This window comes from Henckelia pumila, chromosome 1 (genome assembly GCF_033568475.1).
Source record: "Henckelia pumila isolate YLH828 chromosome 1, ASM3356847v2, whole genome shotgun sequence".
NCBI classification, from domain to species: domain Eukaryota; kingdom Viridiplantae; phylum Streptophyta; class Magnoliopsida; order Lamiales; family Gesneriaceae; genus Henckelia; species Henckelia pumila.
The window spans coordinates 146,797,336-146,818,379 of record NC_133120.1 but is presented as its reverse complement, the minus strand read 5'-3'; positions in this window follow the sequence as shown (position 1 = coordinate 146,818,379).

Genomic DNA, 21,044 nt, shown 5'->3' with positions numbered 1-21,044 from the left:
ATCAACTAGTGACATCGCATGTGCTACTAAGAAACCATTTCTTAAAACACATCATGTACTCTGGCCAGAGATTCGTCACACTAATATCTCCTCAGATTGCATAGGATATCCACACTAGCAAGTATGTGGTGAATCTTTGACAACAAAGCATCGACTCCTATATGTGTCGTAACTGTACCCAATCCCGACACCTGATGACCCCAATAGAGTCGGTAAATGAGTCAAAGTACAGTACTAGCATATAGAGTCTCAATGATGTTTCAAGTAGTAAGGACTAATGGTGTACAACCAAAACCGCGGACTTTATCCACTCGATAAGTGATAACCACTTGGAAAGTCCGGATAGGGTAGTTCGATCATTCATCGTATGAATATCCATTTGCATGCTTTGAACATCTCTATGTTCCATACCAATGAAACGTGGTACTCGGCATCGCAAATGCTAGTCTCAATCTCGAGCGATCCTTATCCTTATTAACGGACGGCTCAATCGACTAGGAACGGTTTAGAATATACAGTGACTATAAGATGTGTTTCATGATAGCCATCCCCATGTGCCACCACATCTTACATACACTATAGTATATTCAAGGTCTTCATCTAAACATCTTATAGTATGTCACAACATAATAATATGATAAAAGATAAAGTAAACGCCATTATAAAAGTGTAAATTATATTAAACAAAAGATTGTTTATACATAGAGTCATAAAAGCCCTTAGCCACAAGTTGGCTCACCGGGCACCCACTCTTTCAATCTCCCACTTGCCCTAAAGCCAACTAGTCATACTACGCAGTCCCATTGCTTCGCGATGTTTGTCAAATAATGGTCCTGGCAAGGGCTTAGTAAGTGGATCAGCGATATTGTCTGCAGAGGCCACTCTCTCGACAGTGATGTCTCCTCTTTCCACGATCTCCCGGATGATGTGGTATTTCCTCAGTACGTGTTTGGATCTTTGATGAGACCTTGGTTCCTTTGCCTGAGCAACGGCACCCGTGTTGTCACAGTACACCGGGACTGGACCAACAACTTCAGGAATGACGCCCAACTCTTGGACGAAATTCCTCATCCAAACGGCATCTTTAGCAGCAGCTGATGCCGCAATGTATTCTGCCTCAGTGGTGGAATCCTCTGTGGTGTCCTGCTTGGAACTCTTCCAAGAGACAGCACCGCCATTGAGCATGAACACAAATCCAGAGGTTGACTTCGAGTCATCCATGTCACTTTGAAAGCTAGAGTCGGTATAGCCTTCCAATTTCAGTTCTCTTCCTCCATATACCATGAACATATTCTTAGTCCTTCGTAAGTACTTAAGAATGTCCTTCACGGCTTTCCAATGCATTTGACCGGGATTGGCTTGATATCTGCTCGTGACACTCAGAGCAAATGCTACATCCGGTCTGGTAGATATCATCCTATACATGATACTACCTATGGCTGACACATATGGTACATGTGTCATTTTCTCTATCTCTTCATCAGTCTTGGGACACATGGACTTGGATAGAGAAACTCCATGACACATAGGTAGATGTCCTCTCTTGGACCCATCCATTGAAAACCTTTTCAATATGGTTTCGATGTAAGTTGATTGAGTGAGTCCTATCATTCTTTTAGATCTATCTCTATAGATCTGAATTCCTAGAATATAGGATGCCTCACCTAAATCCTTCATCGAGAATCTACCTGATAACCATATCTTTGTTGACTGCAACATCCCTACATCATTCCCAATGAGTAAGATGTCATCAACATAAATTACTAAGAATGTCATAGCATCCTTAACTACTTTCTTGTACACGCACGGTTCCTCTGGGTTCTTGATGAAACCAAAATCCTTTATTGTTTCATCAAATTTCTGGTTCCAACTTCTTGATGCTTGTTTGAGACCATAGATTGATCTCTGAAGCTTGCATACCTTATGCTCACTTCCCATGGATGTGTATCCCTCAGGCTGCGTCATATAGATCTCTTCCTTAATGTTTCCATTAAGAAATGCAGTCTTCACATCCATTTGCCATATCTCATAGTCATACCAAGCAGCTATGGCAATAAGGATTCTTATGGACTTGAACATTGCAACTGGTGAAAAGGTTTCATCATAGTCAACTCCTTGTCTTTGAGTGTAACATTTCGCCACCAATCGTGCCTTGTAGGTCAATACCTTACCATCAGGCCCAAGCTTTCTCTTGTAGATCTATTTACACCTATTGGAACAATTCCATCGGGAGGATCTACTAAATACCAAACTTGGTTTGTATGCATCGAATCTATTTCCGACTGCATAACTTCAAGCCATAAATTTGAATCCGCATCAGAAATTGCTTCCTTGAAGTTTCTTGGATCACATCCAACGTCGGGTTCATCTTGATCCCCTTCAAGAAGAAGACCATATCGAATAGGAGGTCTAGAGGTCCTCTCGGATCTTCTAGGTATAGGCGTGTCCTCTGAAGATTCTTGAGGTATGGGATCATTATTTTGTATTTCGGGTTCTTCTCAAATTTCTTCGAGTTCCATCATCTCACCTTTCTTATCCAATAAGAACTCCTTCTCCAAGAAGGTGGCATTCCTTGAAACAAACACTTTTGTTTCAGTAGGATGATAGAAATAATATCCGATTGAATTCTTCGGATACCCTACAAAATAACATAAGGTGGATCGACTATCCAACTTATCTCCCACTGTCTGCTTCACGTAAGCTGGACATCCCCAAATCCTCAAGTACGAATACTTAGGAGTTTTGCCATTCCATAACTCGTATGGTGTTTTATCCACTGCTTTGGTGTGGACTTTGTTCAACAACAACACCGCCGTTTCAAGCGCGTAGCCCCAAAACGAAGGTGGAAGCTCAGTGAAGCTCATCATGGATCGAACCATGTCCAACAAAGTTCGATTACGACGCTCCGATACACCATTCAGCTGAGGTGTCATAGGAGGATTCCACTGAGAGAGAATCCCATTCTCTTTTAGATAGCCCAAAAACTCGGTACTTAAGTATTCTCCACCTCGATCCGATCGAAGTGCTTTAATACTTTTACCTAGATTGTTTTCTACTTCAGCCTTGAATTCTTTGAACTTTTCAAATGCTTCAGACTTATATTTCATTAAATATAAATACCCATACCTTGAATAATCATCAGTAAAGGTAATGAAGTAGGTGTGGCCAAATTGAGTACCAATTCTAAATGGACCACAAACATCTGGATGGATCAAATCCAACAGATTTTGACTACGCTCAGGTTTCCCCTTGAATGGAGATTTAGTCATTTTTCTTTTCAGGCAGGATTCACAAGTAGGTAGAGAGTTAATATCAGACATATCAAACATGCCCTCTCCCACTAGCTTGTTCATCCTCCTTGAGGAAATATGACCTAGCCTAGCATGCCAAAGGTTTGTCGGGTTTTGACTATCGATTTTCCTTTTGTTCATTGTTACCGGTTTATCAACATAATTTATTGGAACGTCTTTTAATTTTAAGTTATATAGATCGTTTTCAAGTTGTCCATTTCCTATCAAACATTCATTCTTGTAAATATTTCAAATCCCATTCACAAAATTGCAAAAAAAACCATCTCTATCAAGCATAGAAACAGAAATAATGTTTTTAATCAAGTCTGGAACAAATAAAACATCTCTCAAAAGTAACTTAAAATCGTTCTGCAAAATTAAATAAACGTCTCCCACAGCTTTGGCTTCAACTCTAGAACCATTTCCGAGCCTCAGCTGGGTCTCACCCATTCTAAGCTTGCAACTTCTTGTCATCACCTGCAAATCATTGCAAATGTGAGATCCACATCCGGTATCCAATACCCAAGAAGTTGTATTAAGTGAAACATTTATTTCAATATAAAACATACCCTTCGCAGTTCGCAACTGCTCTAGATATTCCTTGCAGTTACGTTTCCAATGACCGGGTTTCTTGCAGTGATGGCAAACATCCTTGGACTTTTCCATGTTTGAAGCCTTTGTCTTGTTCTTCTTCTCGGGCCCGGTTTTCTTGGATGGGGCAGAACGTTTCTTACCCTTTGTACTTGGCCCCTTCTTAGCAGAAGAAGAGGAGCCCACCAAGAGAACCGGTTTATCCTTCTTTAAAGTGGCTTCATAAGTTACAAGCATATTGACCATCTCTTCAAGGGAGGCCTCTATCTTGTTCATATTGAAATTCACCACAAAACCGTCAAACGATGAAGGAAGAGAGAGAAGTAATAAGTCCACATTGAGTTCATGCTCCAATACCAAATCAAGCGTTACCAACTTCTGAATGAGCCAAATCACGCGTACCCCATGATCACGGACCGAAGTCCCTTCACGCATGCGACACGTCATTAACTCTTTTACAGTAGCGAACCTTTCAGCTCTCGATTGAGCCCCAAAAAGTTCCTTGAGTTGCACGTGAATGTCAGCAGCATTCACGGTATCCTCAAATTGCCTCTGGAGTTCATCAGACATCGAAGCTTGCATATAGAATTTGACCTTGATATCATGGTCCCACCATTTATCAAGTTTGGCCAACTCTTCCGGACTTATATCAGCTGGTGCTTCCTTCGGAGGAGATTTTTCTAACACGTAGAACATCTTCTCCGAGGTCAAGACAATCTTCAACTTACGGAACCATTCTATATAGTTTGCGCCAGTCAGTTTATTTTGTTCGAGAATAGAGAATAGTGGATTGCGCGAATTCATCTTAATGAAATACTGAAAAGAGACAGACAATAATCAGTGATTGTTTAATTAATTTACTAAGACATAAAATAGGCAAAATTTATTTTATGAATCTCACTCCCACTATTTTAACGATTTCACTACCCTCTAGTGAAAACGGGAAACTGTTTTCCTTAGTGGGAACATGGAGTCCAATTGACAAACTATGGTCCCGAATAATATCAGCCAACCATAATTTTTAAAAGGTAGAGCCCAATTGCTTCCAAAGCAACCTCCACATTTTTACCTCATGTCCAATAAGGGCCCAATAATATGACGCCGTTTATTGTGACACGTCAAGATGACCCATCAATATTAAGTTGTGATGGACGGTCGCCATGTGGATCCCCAATAATATGAGCAAATCCCATGGGAGTTCCACCCAACTTACAACATGTGTCGATCCAATGTACAGCTTTTCGACCAACATGCCCCCCCAATAATATGAGCCGGACCGTATCCGCGGGTAGCATCTCATACATTGATCGTTGATGGAAGGTAGAAACATTTAAACAATATTTAAATTCCCTTTATTTATCTTGATATCAATTTTAAATCATATTTAAAATGAGGGATTTTAATTTTGAAAATTTGTCTCATCATTTAAAATTTGTATGCTTGCGGGATTCATACAATTTAGTCTAAACATGCATACAACGATAATATCATATATTATATTTTAGGATTATCGATTCCATTACTAATCGACCCGTGGTTGCCAATCACGAGTCTAAGTTCAATCCTAGGTGATATGCAAGTATGCAATGCAATCCTATTACATTGTGCTTCCAATTTACATTTCTTCAGTCTTTATTGTCTGCTGGGCCCACCTCCGTCTTCAAATCTTCATCTCCCACTAAGTATAATGTATTTACAATAAATAACTATGACAAGTAGGGGATACATTTTAAGGGGTGGGAACGGGCCATAAACCAGACCCACTTTTATTACATATGACAATTCATATTGGGCCATAAACCAGACCCATTAATAAATCCAACAACAATAAAAACAAATGTAAATTTCCTAACATACACCTACAAAATTGGTCATGGCAATCGATCATCCTTATCCAATAATATTTAATTCAAAATTAATTTATTGGATAACATGCAATGACAATTAAATTAAAAAGGATAAAATCATATTCCATATATAAAATCTTATTTTACATACAAAATCATATTTTATCTTTTTATCAAATAAAATCATATTTTATATATAAAATCCAATTTTATACATAAAATCATATTTTACTCAATATTTCCATAAGATCATATCTTATCATCAATTGTACCAAAAATAATTAATTTCATAAAATCTGATTTAACGGATAAAATCTATAAATTTTCCAAAAATTCAAATTTATCCAAAAATCAATTTTAAAATTTTCGGACTCGAACAATTCGATCCGACGCCTCGTGGACCAATCAAAAAAAATTTTCGATCGGACCAAAATAGAATTTTAACATATTAAAATTTTAATTAAAAATAAAAAATTAATTTTCCCGGGCCGCCCGAGACGATCCCGGGCAGCCCGCGCCCCAAAAGGGGCTCGGGCCGGGCAGCGACAATCGCTGCCCTTGGGCAGCGATCCAATCGCTGCCCGTGTTTTGCCCGTCAAAAATTTTATTTTAAAAATTTGTTTTGTTTCAAAAATCGAGGCTTAAAAATTTTGTACAATTGATTAATTTAATCGCTTGATCTGAGCAACCTGGCTCTGATACCACTGTTGGAAAACGGTGTTCAGATCAATCAGAATTGATACCCGGTGCAGCGGAAGTTTTAAAATTTTATATGGAACGATTCCATATCATGGGTATCAAAACTTTACGATTAAATTGTGCGTGTAAAAATTAAATAACAATTAAATTTTTTACCTTGAATCTCGAAACGAGATTATGGACACCAACAGATAACTCTGCTCTTGTTGTATATCCCAGGAACTGATGGACGAACAATTCTTCAATCAGGTCCACACAGAATTTTAATCCCTCTGATAGATTGCACTAGAAAATCTATCAGAAGTTTCTACGAAGAGAATTAACGAATTTGATCCGTTAAACCAGACTGCAAATTCAAAATTCACAGGCTGGATTTTCTGACAGAGAGAGGAGAGGGGCAGCGGCCACTAGAGAGAAAACCCTAGTGTTTTTCGAAAATTATGCCTCTGTTGTGTAATTTCTGTACTGCAATAACTTATTTATAATGTGGGCTGCTAACAGCTTAGGGCCCATTAGTCATAAGTTCAAGCCTGACAAGCAAAGCCCGCATGTTCAGAAATTAATATAAAATTCATCGTGACTCAGATTGATAAACCAATTTCACCAATGTGCACAGAAACCATTTCTGCATCTTTTAAAGTCAAGATAAATTTTCTGAATCCGAATTCAGTGGTTTCCAAAAATGTCCATCACTATGTCATTTTAGGAAATCTTACTCCCTCTATTCTGATATAAGAAGTCCCACTTCTTTATTCACTAAATTTAACTCTTTAAATTTAATTATCTCAACGGGGATTAAAAATCCATTACTTGTGTGACCCTCAATGGTTCAGGGATACAGCTAGCCGTGGGCTCACAACTCCTTGGGACTCGGAACAACAATTTCCGACTTGCCCATCGAATCATGGTAAGAGCGCCTAGCAACATCGCCCCATGATTCCCTAGGTATCACTGATAGTGCCTGCAAGAACCAATAGATTTTGGTTAGCGTACAGTACGGTCCCTTCATCCATATATCCCGATCGAATCAACAACCATTGGTAAATCGAGAGTCGTTCGAGATTCGATAACTATGCAATGCATCTTGAAGATCAACTAGTGACATCGCATGTGCTACTAAGAAACCATTTCTTAAAACACATCATGTACTCTGGCCAGAGATTCGTCACACTAATATCTCCTCAGATTGCATAGGATATCCACACTAGCAAGTATGTGGTGAATCCTTGACAACAAAGCATCAACTCCTATATGTGTCGTAACTGTACCCAATCCCGACACCTGATGACCCCAATAGAGTTGATAAACGAGTCAAAGTACAGTACTAGCATATAGAGTCTCAATGATGTTTCAAGTAGTAAGGACTAATAATGTACAACCAAAACCGCGGACTTTATCCACTCGATAAGTGATAACCACTTGGAAAGTCCGGATAGGGTAGTTCGATCATTCATCGTATGAATATCCATTTGCATGCTTTGAACATCTCTATGTTCCATACCAATGAAACGTGGTACTCGGCATCGCAAATGCTAGTCTCAATCTCGAGCGATCCTTATCCTTATTAACGGACGGCTCAATCGACTAGGAACGGTTTAGAATATACAGTGACTATAAGATGTGTTTCATGATAGCCATCCCCATGTGCCACCACATCTTACATACACTATAGTATATTCAAGGTCTTCATCTAAACATCTTATAGTATGTCACAACATAATAATATGATAAAAGATAAAGTAAACACCATTATAAAAGTGTAAATTATATTAAACAAAAGATTGTTTATACATAGAGTCATAAAAGCCCTTAGCCACAAGTTGGCTCACCGGGCACCCACTCTTTCAAGATTCTCAAGAAGTTAGGCGATCTTGCCTACAGACTTGCACTTCCTCCGTCTTTATCTGGTATTCACGAAGTTTTTCACGTCTTTATGTTGCGGAAGTATCTTCCAGATCCTTCTCATATTCTTCAGCCTGATGAAGCCGAGTCAGACGAAACTCTGAGCTATTTTGAACGATCGATTCAGATCCTTGATCGAAAAGAGAAGCAGCTCAGAACCAAGTTGATTCCGTTGGTGAAAGTGCAGTGGAGCCGTCACGGAGTTGAGATAGCAACTTGGGAGACATAATCTGACATGAGACAGGGTTTTCCTGAGTTATTCGGATGACGTGAGTTCTTCTTAATGTCTTTAGTTCTTTATTCTATCTTATGAGTTGTGATTCTTATTGATTTCGAGGACGAAATATCTTCTTAGAGGGGGAAAATTTTAATGCCCCGATTTTATCTTAATTGAGCTTATTAGAGATAATCAGAGTTTCCAGAGTTCAATAGCCGAATTTTTATTGATCGGGGTATATTTTGCAAATTTTGGAAATTTCAGGGACAAAGTGCAAAATTGGAGTTTTATATATTATCTTGCCTTGTTTGACTTGGGAATAGTCTTCATCCCTCCCCCTTGGCCGTTCCTCCTCCATTGAAACGCCCCTTAGCGTTCTCAAGCTTTCAGATTTCTTCCCGAGCACAATTCGTCCGTTGGAATTTATTTCTGAAGGCGGATTAGCGATCACTGCAGCGAGAGTTCGTTATATCGTAAGTTTTTCTACGATCAGACACATTTTATTTTTCGGATGTTGTTAGAATCGATTGAGTTTCGAGTATGTTGTTATTGGCAGAGTTCTGATCATTTATTATCTGTCGGTTTTGAAATAGAGCGTCGTTCGGAGTTGTTGTTATTGGCAGAGTTCTGATCGTTTATTATTCAAAAACTTGGAGTTTGAGATTTGATGGGTTTGCAGTATTTTGTTGTATTAGCATTGTTATGAGTTAGTATCGTTGTTATACTACTGTCTGTGTTTCCGGTTCGATCAGTTATGGCCGCTATGCCGCCGGTTTGAGTTTTGGGGATTTTGAACCGTTTCGAGTTGTTGAAACTTGGCTATTGAGTTTGATCATCGTTGTTGATCGTCTTTTGTCTCCGTACAGATTCATTTAGAGTTGTCAAGCCCGGTGTTGACAACATTGGATCGTCGAAGAGTTGGACGAAGAACGATAAAGAGATTACCTTGAGCAGTTGTTGTTGTTAGGTTGTATAGCTTCTGATATAACCTTTTATTGTAGCTTATCCAGAGTTGGAGCTTTTTGCATTGAAAGGTAAAAGCAGTCATCATTAGCGGGATATCATACTCGGGACAGTTGGTTCACGAGTTTTCTTTAAAATCACATACTTGCATCAATACTTGTTCTAGCACGTGGAAATTGTATTTTGTTGTTGATTAAGTTTTGTTATATGGCTTAATGTCTTTATGTTTTCTTATGAATTCATATTGAGCCAAACCTTGATTTCAACGGGCAGAACAACCCTTTTTGTTTAGACGTTTTGGGGGCTATACTGTGAGTGGCCTGGGTGTAGAGGTTCAACTAGAGTCAGCATAATCCTTAAAGTCGCACCAAAGTTTAGGGGAGTGGGATATGTGGCACCACCTCGATTGGGAGAGTCGGTGAGTCGTTACGTGATCTCATCCTCGGGATCCCAAAAGCACAGCAGCAACCCCTTGTTTATCAGAGTTGATATCCCTATTTTAAAGACATGCATATCATTAGTTTAATTTGATTATGTTGTCTTGAAAGCATGTTGTTGTTATATTACATGTATTTCTGTTATGTTGCTTTTACTGGGAATATAATTCTCACCGGAGTTATCTGGCTATTGCTTTGTTTTGTATGTGTACTTGGCAACAGGAGGGACATGATCAAGTCAGCGAAGACCTAGTTAGCATCAAGTCTAAGAGATAGCAGTGGGACTCGGTTTAGAAATTGAATATGCATGCCAACCTAGTTTTATGTTTTGAGGCATGTTAGAATTCAAACTTGTTATGTTTTGTATTCGGATTGTAATAGCTAGAACCAATGCATGTTCTATCTTTTGAGTGGTTGATCGACTCTAGAACTTCATGTATTATTTGGAGGAACTGCGTTTGTAATGCATGATTATGATTTAAATGTGTTGGATTGATTTTGAAATTGAGCTTATGAGATTTCTGCTCTGTTTTGGTTGTGCAGCAGGGGACGCACGGTCTGAAAATTTTAGCAGACCGAGCGCACCCCCTTCCGAGCAAGGCCGTAAGTTTGTTGTGTTGGCCGCACTCGATCGGCTGTTTTTAGCAGACCGAGCGCGACCCCTGTTGAGCAGAACAGTAGGTTGCATAGTTGGAGGCGCTCGGTCTGCAGTTTTTAGCAGACCGAGCACACCCTCTTTTAAAAAAAAAATTATTTTACTTTTATTCTTGGATCTTGTATGCTTATTTGTTGTTTAATCCGAGATTAGTTGTTTAGAACCGAGGTCTCACACCTACTCACAAAAAAAAGACAAGTTTTAAATGCTTTTGAAACCATCATTTGAGAATATATGTATTTTGATATGAAATATTGTGAGAATGTATCTGTGGTGTGGGGAATGACTTGAAGATGACAAAAACTAGAAACAAATTGGATTTCGTTGAGGCTTGTGTTGAACACGATATCTTTAAGATGTTTTTGCCCCGCTCTTGGTGCTGACGGAATTTGGAAAACTTATCCCAAGATACAACAACAACAACTTGTGATAATAGCACAAGAAATCACAAGTTCAATAACCAGAAATGATATGAACTCTCTTTTCAGAAAAAGCAGAAGAACATGAATGCAAATGGTCTTTCTGATGAAAACTGAATTGTTCTTCTAAAATGAAATTTAATATGATATTTAAAGTTGTTTGTATGCAGGAATGTGTTGTTCCTTGATGAGAGGTGTCTATTTGTAGCGACCCAATCCAGTTCCACTACTAATCAGAGTTTAAGGCCTAACTATGTATGCAATTACAATTATCAGAGATATTTTGCTGAAACTTAAATAAATACTAGAACGACATAATACAACCGATAAAATAAATTTCAATAATACAACCCAATTGAAATAATGCAATAACCTAGTTACTACTCCTGCAGCTCTTGCTTGGTCATCACTGAATCCCAAATCTTGGTACAACACCTGTAACTACCCCGTCAAATGAGGTGTCCAGAAAACATAGAAACACTAGATGTGAGCGCTATAGATCAATACGCTAGTACGGGTAAACATACACATATGATGCATGCAATATGAATATGTCCGGGTATCCGTATCTGGGATATACTGTATCAACCTGCTCAGACTGGAGCCTTGGACATGAGTGTAGCCTCTGAAAATCAAACCGCTGGACTCAACCACTCACTCTTAACTGGACGTGGATCTAGGATGTCCCCAGGAAAACACAAGAGCCTGCATGACCCGTCGGTCAGAGTGACTCTCAGTGCCCCAATCGTCCAACAGGGCTGAGCGACCCTACTCAACTAGCTTATCTCAAAATATGTACAGACACAATATGATATGCAAATGTCACATAATATATCCATGTAATAACATGCAAATCATGAATCATAAATGCAACACATAAGCATGCATACCCGCTGGCAATCTCAGTCAGTACTTACGTACCTTACTAAGGCAGTCCTAGAAGCATCCATCTTGGTTCCAAGCCTATCATCCAGAACTAAAATGAAAAATACTCATGCATCATCTATTATGCTCTAAAAACCTTAACTAAGCTATTACATACTTCCTAATATTTTTATGTATCCAAAGTTATACCTGCGTCCGTTGTCAGCCCGCTGATGGCGACAGCCCCCAAAACTTGGGCACAACTCCGCTACTATCCCCGTAGCATTCCGCCACTCCCGGCCCTCCAGTAAAACGCCTAAAAACCCCCCAAAAGCCTAAAAGACTAGCTAGAATGGAGAGGTAAAATAAATTGGTTCATTTGGAAAATGAGATCGGCGCCCATATATATAGACAGCGATCGGAACCTCCGATCGCATGATCGGAGGTTACGATCCATGCTTTCGATCTCTCTCAGCCAACCACGTGTCCTCCATTCTGCCAACAGCCCGATTGGAGCTTCCGATCTTGATGACGTTATTGCTTATATAATATTTCGGACAACTGGAATTTGGTGATGATCGGAGCTTTCGATCGCAGTTTGGAGCTTCTGAACTCTCCATAGCTTCCGAACTAGAACTATGACTCCGATCTGTTTGGAGCTTCCGAAACCTGTTCGGAGCTTTCGATCTGATATGAATCTGCTTGATTAATGAAAAGCAAACACGAAAATAGGCCAATTCGTGCCCTCATATCAATTAAACAAAAGACTCAATTAAGTTTTCGATCTTTTTGAAACAATTAAAATTACACGTAAATAACAAAAGATAGATTTTTGAATTTTCACCTTTAATCAATAAACAATTAACAACGAAAATTACGAAACAATAGAATTCAAGGAGACCTTCAGATAACTTGTATTTGACAATCTTCAATGAAGAATAATTGACAAACGCCACAAAGTTGAAAACTTTGATACGTTTGATTAGAACAAAGCCAAAGCTTCAATAAAATTCTTGAGAGAATTTTAGACTGATAAAAATCAATAATGAATAATTCTTCATTAATTCAATAATGAATGTATAAATCCTATTTATATTACTACTCAAAATAATAAAAGATAATGCAAAAATAATGCAAAAGATATCAAAAGATATCACTAGAAAGTTTTCTAGTATGCTTAGAACTCACAAAAATAGCTAAAATATATCTCAAAAATAAAAGCAATCCAAAACACACACAAACATGCCACATTGTGTGTTTTCGGAATACAGGACGCGCTCGAGCGGTAAGAACTCGCGCTCAAGCGAGAAAAGTTCTGCCCAGACTTTTTCAACTAACACATGGCGCGCTCAGCGGTAGAAACTCGCGCTCAAGCGAGAAAGGTTCTGTCCCGCACTTAAAAAATCTTATTTCTCAAGGTCTTTTTGCACTTCAAGAACAATAAAACATCATCCAAAGTGATCTCCAATTATTCCAACGCCCCCTTGATAATTTAGCATCATATTTTTAAGATATTCCTTGAACTATTTAGATCGACGCCTTGTAATCGGCCCTTCTGGTAGCTCCAATGGATCTCGAACATTCTCCGCAACACAATCCACATGCGAGCTGTCCACGATCGCATCATCCTCCCCTTCTTGGAAAGGATTTTTCCTCAAATATCGCCCATCACCTACCTCAAACAAAGAAAGATCAGCAACATTAAAAGTAGTAATCACATTATACTCACCTGACAGATCTAATTTGTAGGCATTGTCGTTGATTCACTCAAGGACTTGAAATAGACCATCTTCTCTAGGCAACAACTTTAAACGCCTTTTTTTTTTTTTTTCCAGAAAACGCTCCTTCCGCAAATGCAGCCATACCCAATATCCCGGTTCAAATACAACCTTCTTTCTCCCTTTGTTCGCTTGCTTAGTATACTGCAAATTCTTCTTTTCAATATTCTCACGCACCTTCTCATGTAAGCTCTTAACAAATTCTGCTTTTTTCTTACCATCTATGTTAATCCTTTCACTCATAAATAAAGACATCAAATCTAATGAAGTTAATGGGTTAAATCCATAAACAATCTCAAATGGCGAATAACTCGTAGTATAATGCACACTACGATTATAAGCAAACTTAATGAATGACAAACAATCTTCCCAATTTTTCAAGTTATTTTTAATGATAGAGCGCAACAAAATTCCTAAAGTTCTATTTACTACCCTAGTTTGTACATCAGTTTGAGGATGACAACTAGTAGAAAATAACAACTTAGTATCAAGTTTACACCACAATGTTTTCTAAAAGTAATTTAAAAATCGAGTATCCCTATCAGAAATAATACTCCTAGGCATGCCATGCAATCTAACAATTTAATTAAAGAACAAATCTGCAACATGCGAAGCATCATCTGATTTTTGACAAACAATAAAATGTGCCATTTTAGAAAACCTATCAACCACAACATAAATAGAGTCCCTCCCCTTCTTAGACCTCGGTAACCCAAGAACAAAATCCATAGAAATGTCTACCCAAGGTTCGCTAGGTATTGAAAGTGGAGTATACAAACCATGCGGTTGTGATCTAGACTTTGCTCTCTTACATGTCTCACACCGCTCACAAACTCTCTCCACATCATGCTTCATTTGTGGCCAATAGAAATGCTAATGCAAAACTTGATATGTTTTAGCCACACCAAAATGCCCCATTAAACCACCACCATGTGATTTTCTAACAAGCAACTCCCTAATTGAAGTTTTAGGAATGCACAATCTATTTTCCTTAAACAAGTACCCATCATGCAAATAAAATTTTTCTTGAGGACTATGCATACATGACTTATATATTTCACCAAATTCACTCTCACTAGCATACAATTTCTTCACATGCTCAAAACCCAGAAACTTAACATCTAACATAGTTAAGAGTACGTACCTTCGTGACAACGCATCCGCTACTATATTTTCCTTACCTTGCTTATACTTTATGACGTAAGGAAAAGTTTCCACAAATGCCACCCACTTTGCATGTCTTTTATTCAATTTTTGCTATCCTTTGAGATGCTTTAAAGATTCATGATTCGTATGAATCACGAACTCCTTTGGCCTCAAATAATGCTGCCACGTCTCCAACACTCTCACTAAGACATAAAACTCTTTGTCATATGTAGGATAATTCAGCGCTGCTCCATTCAACTTCTCACTGAAATATGCCATTGGTTTCCCTCGTTGCATCAGTACTCCAATCCATACACCTGAAGCATCACATTCAATTTAAAATGTGTTAGAAAAATCAGGCAAAAATAATAAAGGAGTATTAATTAACTTTTCTTGATGAGATTGAAAGACTTCTCCTATTCATTGCCCTAATGAAACGGAACATTTTTCTTAATCACTGCAGTAATAGGTGCTGCCAACGTGCTAAAATCCTTCACAAAACTCCGGTAGAAACTTGCAATCCCATGAAAACTTTGAACTTGACCAACCGATGTAGGCGTCGGCCAATTTTGAATAACACTCACCTTTTCTTCATCCTTTCTTACCCCTTGTGCACTCGCAACAAAACCAAGAAACATGAGTTATTTTGTACAAAATACACACTTTTTCAGGTTAGCATATAAATGTTCAGCTTTCAAAGTGATTAGTACAACTCTCAAGTGTTTCACATGATAATGTAAATCCTTGCTGTACACCAAAATATCATCAAAGTAGACAACCAAAAATTTCCCAATATATGCACGCAAATCATGAATCATTAAACGCATAAAAGTGCTAGGTGCATTAGTCAATCCAAAAAGAATAACCATCCATTAATACAAACCATACTTTGTTTTGAAAGAAGTTTTCCACTCATCTCCCTCTCTCATTCCAATCTGATGATAGCCACTTTTAAGATCAATCTTGCCAAAAATACTAGAGCCATGCAATTCATCCAACATATCATCTAGTCTAGGAATATGATGTCTATACTTGATATTAATGTTTTTTATAGCCTTACAATCCACACACATACGCCAATATCCATCTTTATTAGGCACTAACAACACAGGCATTGCACATGTTGACATCGATTCACGCACAAAACCTTTATCTAAAAGTTCACTTACCTGTTTTTGCATTTCCTTTGTCTCCTCCGGATTGCTCCTATAAGCTGGACGGTTCGGAAACGCACTCCCGGGTAAGAAGTCAATCTGATGTTCAATCCCTCTCAAAGATGTTAAGCCTTGAGATAGCTCCTCCGGAAACAAATCCTCGAACTCCTATGTTGCGTAATTTTGTGCCCGCAAGTGCACAATGTCAAGTTTTAATATATAGTGAGTCAAGTATCGTTCTCACGAGGTGTAGTATTGATAATTATTAAGTACTTGTAATTAGAATAGTCCAAATTTTATTTATAAAATCAAGGTTTGAGAGATTTGGAGAAAAAATAAATAAGCAAGTAACTTTAACTAGCACACACACAATTTAAAAGAATTATCAATGAGAAAGAAATTGTCTAGATGTTCAGATTTCACCTGGTTTTGACAACAACTACTCCTAATTAACTTATTTTAATGAATTCTATTCAATTAATGTGGGGACCTTGGATTGCTAAACTCGATTCTTATGGGGCAATTAATGAATAAGCATTATTAAGTTAACAAGTAAGGATAAAGATCAAAGCAATTTTTTTTTTTTCAAATGGGGGTGCGCTCGAGCGGTCAAAAACTACCGCTTGGGCGCTCCCTCAAAATTCCCAAGGCAGAAACTTGGGCTTGGGGCTGCGCTCAGGCTGTGAAATTTTGCAGCTCAGGCGCTGCCTCGAGCAGATTTATGCTCTGTTTTCTGCAGCCCTTCTTTGATCTTTGTAATATTTTAAAACCTGCTCTTTGATTCAAAAACATGCACAACATATATATATTAAGTTCCAACCATAATCTTATGCAAGTCTTACATCAAACGAATAGTTCAAAATACATCAAACGACTAAACTATACAAGAAGTAACAAGCTTTCTTCAACTACAAACAAGTCATAATCCTTCTAACATGCTTAAAAATATCTAGAGTTCATCACTTCTTCCACAAACCCGAGTCACCATGTAGCACCTAAAATCCAATCTACTAAATCGCATCATTAAATTAAATAAATATTAGGATTTTTATTTTTAAGTTTAATTGTTTTAAATTTTTTATTTGAATTATGTGCTATTAAAATATTTTATTATTTATTCAAATGATTTTATTTTACTTACTATTTAATTAATGTTTTTAATTGTTTAAGTTTATCTGTCTAAATGATTTTATTGTGCAATTTAAATTGTGTTAATATTTTAAAGGTTTAGGTTTTGCTTATTTAAATGATTTTGATTTTAATTGTTTAGTATATTCTTTTAAATGATTTTAACTGTTTAGCTTATTTGGTTAAATATTTTCGAGTGTCCAACTTATTTATTCTAAATAGTCTAAGTTTAGCGGTCAGTTATTTTAAATTATTTTAAACTATTTTAAATATTTAGATTATTTATTTAAATCCTTTTTAATTGTCCAAATCATTTTAAATGTTTTTATTTCTGCTTGTGTATTTATTTAAATTTCTCCTAAACGTTAGTTTAATTTGTTTAAAATTATTTTAATCATTCTTCTTATTATTTAAATATTTTACTCGTCGCTGTGACATCAAAATATTTAAAGTGTTTAAATTCTTGGATTTTCAAGCTTGTATTTTTATTTAGTGCAATTTAATTTGTAGTCATAATTGCTAGATTGGTTTAGCACTTTTTTTTTAAAAAAATAAGTGTGTTGCACTTTTCATGAAATTCATACCCTCCCATTTTTTTTCTAGGGTTTGCCTACCTATACACTTGAGTTCAAGATTTAATCCTAGCCACACACACACACTCAAAACCCACTCAAACTCATGCACACACACACATTGCAGCCGAGATTGCCCTGTTCTTCAAGGAACCCATCGACATACTATTTTCTTCATTTAAGCTCCTAAATCTTGGTTTCTTTCTCCGGTGAGTCACTCTTAGCAAGCTGGACAAGCTGGTTCTTCCCTATTGAGCTCGGTTCTAGCTCATGATTGGATCCTAGCAGCTCACGGCCATAGCTCATCGGGCTCTCGTGTCCTTTGATTTATGTTTCCTTATCTTCTAGCATAGACAAGATTATGGTTTATTGTTCTCACCTAGTAAATCATTATATTGTGTGTGGTATTTTCTGAAGCATTCGAAATCCCTATGTATATTTAAACCCTGTTCGAGAACTCCATTTCTGCCCTGCCCGATTTTCTTAGCTCAAGGTTCCTGTTGCATTCTTGCTTGAGAAATCATGGTATTATGTTTGTTGTTGAGTTTTCTTTGAAATGTATATAAACTTGGAATTTTACTGCTTGCATAGCAGGTGTTCGAGCATTGTTCAGTTTTCTTTATGCCTTGTTGTTCGAATTGCTTCAGATGGGTGGTCATGAGCATGAGTTCGAAATTCCTGATTTTCTGCATGCTTATTGTTTCGAGCATGTTCCAGAATTTACATAGCTTGTGTTCCTCATGCTTTGTGGTTCAAAAATCTCAGGATTTGTGTTCCCTTAGCATGGTTCGATTGATTTTCCAGAATTTGGTTGGCTTTTGGTTCGATATAAATTTCCAGATTTTTTATCCATGTTTTGGTTCAATAATTTGGTATTTGTTGTATTGATTTGGATGGTGATTTAGAGCTACCATGGATGATATGTAGTTCACATGGTAGCAACTAGGATGACTTGAAGATATCTTGTGGAATGGAGTTGAGGTGCATTCTAATTCCTAATATTTTGGGGTGCGGTTTTGGTTGCTTTGTTGAGCTGGGTTTGAGCTGGTTTATGGGAGTTTCTAAGGGGTTAAGATGAGCTTGAATGTTGGTCTTGAACCTAGACTAGTGGCTTGGAACTTGGGAGTCTTGGGGCTAAGTTTTTGATTGAATATAAAAGTGAGGCTTGAGTAGAATTCTAGAAGTGTATTGGGCTGTCCAAGAACTGGTTTAAAACAAGGATATAACTCGGGTTTTGGGTTAAGGGCTCGGGTTTGTAAATGGTCTAGGATGTTGGGATTATGTCGGTTCAAGCGGGGATTAATTCGGTTAAGTTTTGGTCGAGTTTTAGATTTTTGATTTAATAAGGTGCCGAATTTTTGGAAGCAAAAATGGCTGCTACCCGAAATTTGGATTTTTGAAAAATGATTGCCTAGGAATAAAATTAAGAGGTTGAATTCCCTACTTATTTCTAATTGTTGTGGAGTAGTGGTTTCAAGCGGAATCCTTATTTTTATTAAGAATCAAGCAAGTTACAAATTTTACAGGCAAACCACTCTTATTGTCTTAAGCGCTGCACTTTGGTTTAAATTTACATCCTTTGGTTTGTCTCCTAAATCACCATCCCGGTCGTCCATGTGTGAGTCATATGCATGATTATCGATTAATATTTACATGTACGTCATATTTACATATGCATGCTAAGTCCCATATTCAAGAATTAAAAGAAAATTACTTTTTATGAACGAAGTGAGATGATTGTGACTATAGAAATGTCGTGTATGTGTGAGGTTGGGAGACGTTCTGACCTACCTTACCAAAGGATGTGTATGTGTGGGGTTGAGAGACGTCTTGGCCTACCTTACCAAATATAGACGTGTATGTGTGGGGTTAAGAGAAATTTTGGCCTCCCTTACCAAATACAGGGCAAGATTAGGTTGGGTGTTATCCCGACCTCCTTGCGGCATAGTGCACTGCAGCCATGATCATGATCAAAATCACAGAGTCACAATCAAGGATCTAAGTTCACAGTTACAGTTACAGTTACAGATTCAGATACAGTTACAGTTCACAATTTTTATGACTACGTGTCAGTACATTTTATGCAGTTACATTGATTATAAATGACTTAGCCATTGATAAGTGCATTTTGTGTTCATTATTTCGTGATAGGTTTATGTCTATTTTGTGTGCATTCATGTTGTTTTTATGTTTTTATATGTGTTTTAGTGCATGTGTGTGTATTTCACTCCCCGGGTTAATTTTGTATGAAAATGAATTGTTGAAGAGTGAATTACGGAGCAGATTTGTTCAAAAAATAAAATTTATTTTTAGAAAGATAGAAATCCGATCTCCATATTTCAGAATAATTCAAGATGTTTTGAAGCTGCTGTCCAAATTTAAGCTCGATCCGACGGCTAGATCTTGATATATGAAATTTTCAAAATCTTCGCTCGCAGCAGAAATTTTGTGTTGCACGCGCGCGAGAATTGAGCTCGCATGCGCGCGAGTTGCTTATCCAGACTCTGTTTTTTTGTTCTGCGCGGGCGTGTTCCGGCTTCAGATTTGTTCCGAAAAGTCCTTGTTTTGGAAGAAAATTAATTGGCATGGGTTTCGGACCATATAAATAGAAGATATATCATATATTTGGGGGTTCCGAAGTTCCAAAAGGTAGAGAGATTGCACAAGGGAGAAGGCGGCTGCTATAGGCTTGGGAGAGAAGATTTTTTTTCATTCTTCTGTTCTTTTTTCTTAATTTTTGTTTAATTCTAGTTTCAATTATTGAGTAGTTTCTTTTCAACCAAGACGGCGTGATTGGGCCGAACAAATTCATGTAGAAAACTTGGATGTTTGTTTGAGACTTTTCAAAGTTGATTTTATTTTAATGATTTTCAGATTTATATTTGTCTTGTGAATAGTCTGATCAACTGTTTGCTTGCATGTTAATCGATTCCAAGTCGACAGAGGAGGTTTTGATTTTGATCACTTTGATAATCATCATATTGTAAAACTGACTAGAAATAGAATTCGGTTTCAGTGTGCGGTTTGGGTGTAAACTGAGTTTTCACAAATATTTAATGCATTCAAATTTGATTAGAATTACGAAAGATTAGTTCGTTTTAATTGAATATGTTTGATTGTTCTAGAAATAGACCTTTGAACAAATTAGGAGAATTCCCGTGAATTAAGATTAAATCTGAGTCCTGAATCGACTACTTGTTACATGATTTGTTCGGTACCTAAGTGTGTCTTGATTGTATTTGTTTTAATTATTTTTATCTTTAGTTATTTTTATTCTTATTTCTTAATCAGTTTTTATTTTATATTCTTATTTTATTTAATTCAAAATCCTTTATATTATTTTGTCTAGATTAAGTAAAATAATTAAATATTGAGAATTGAC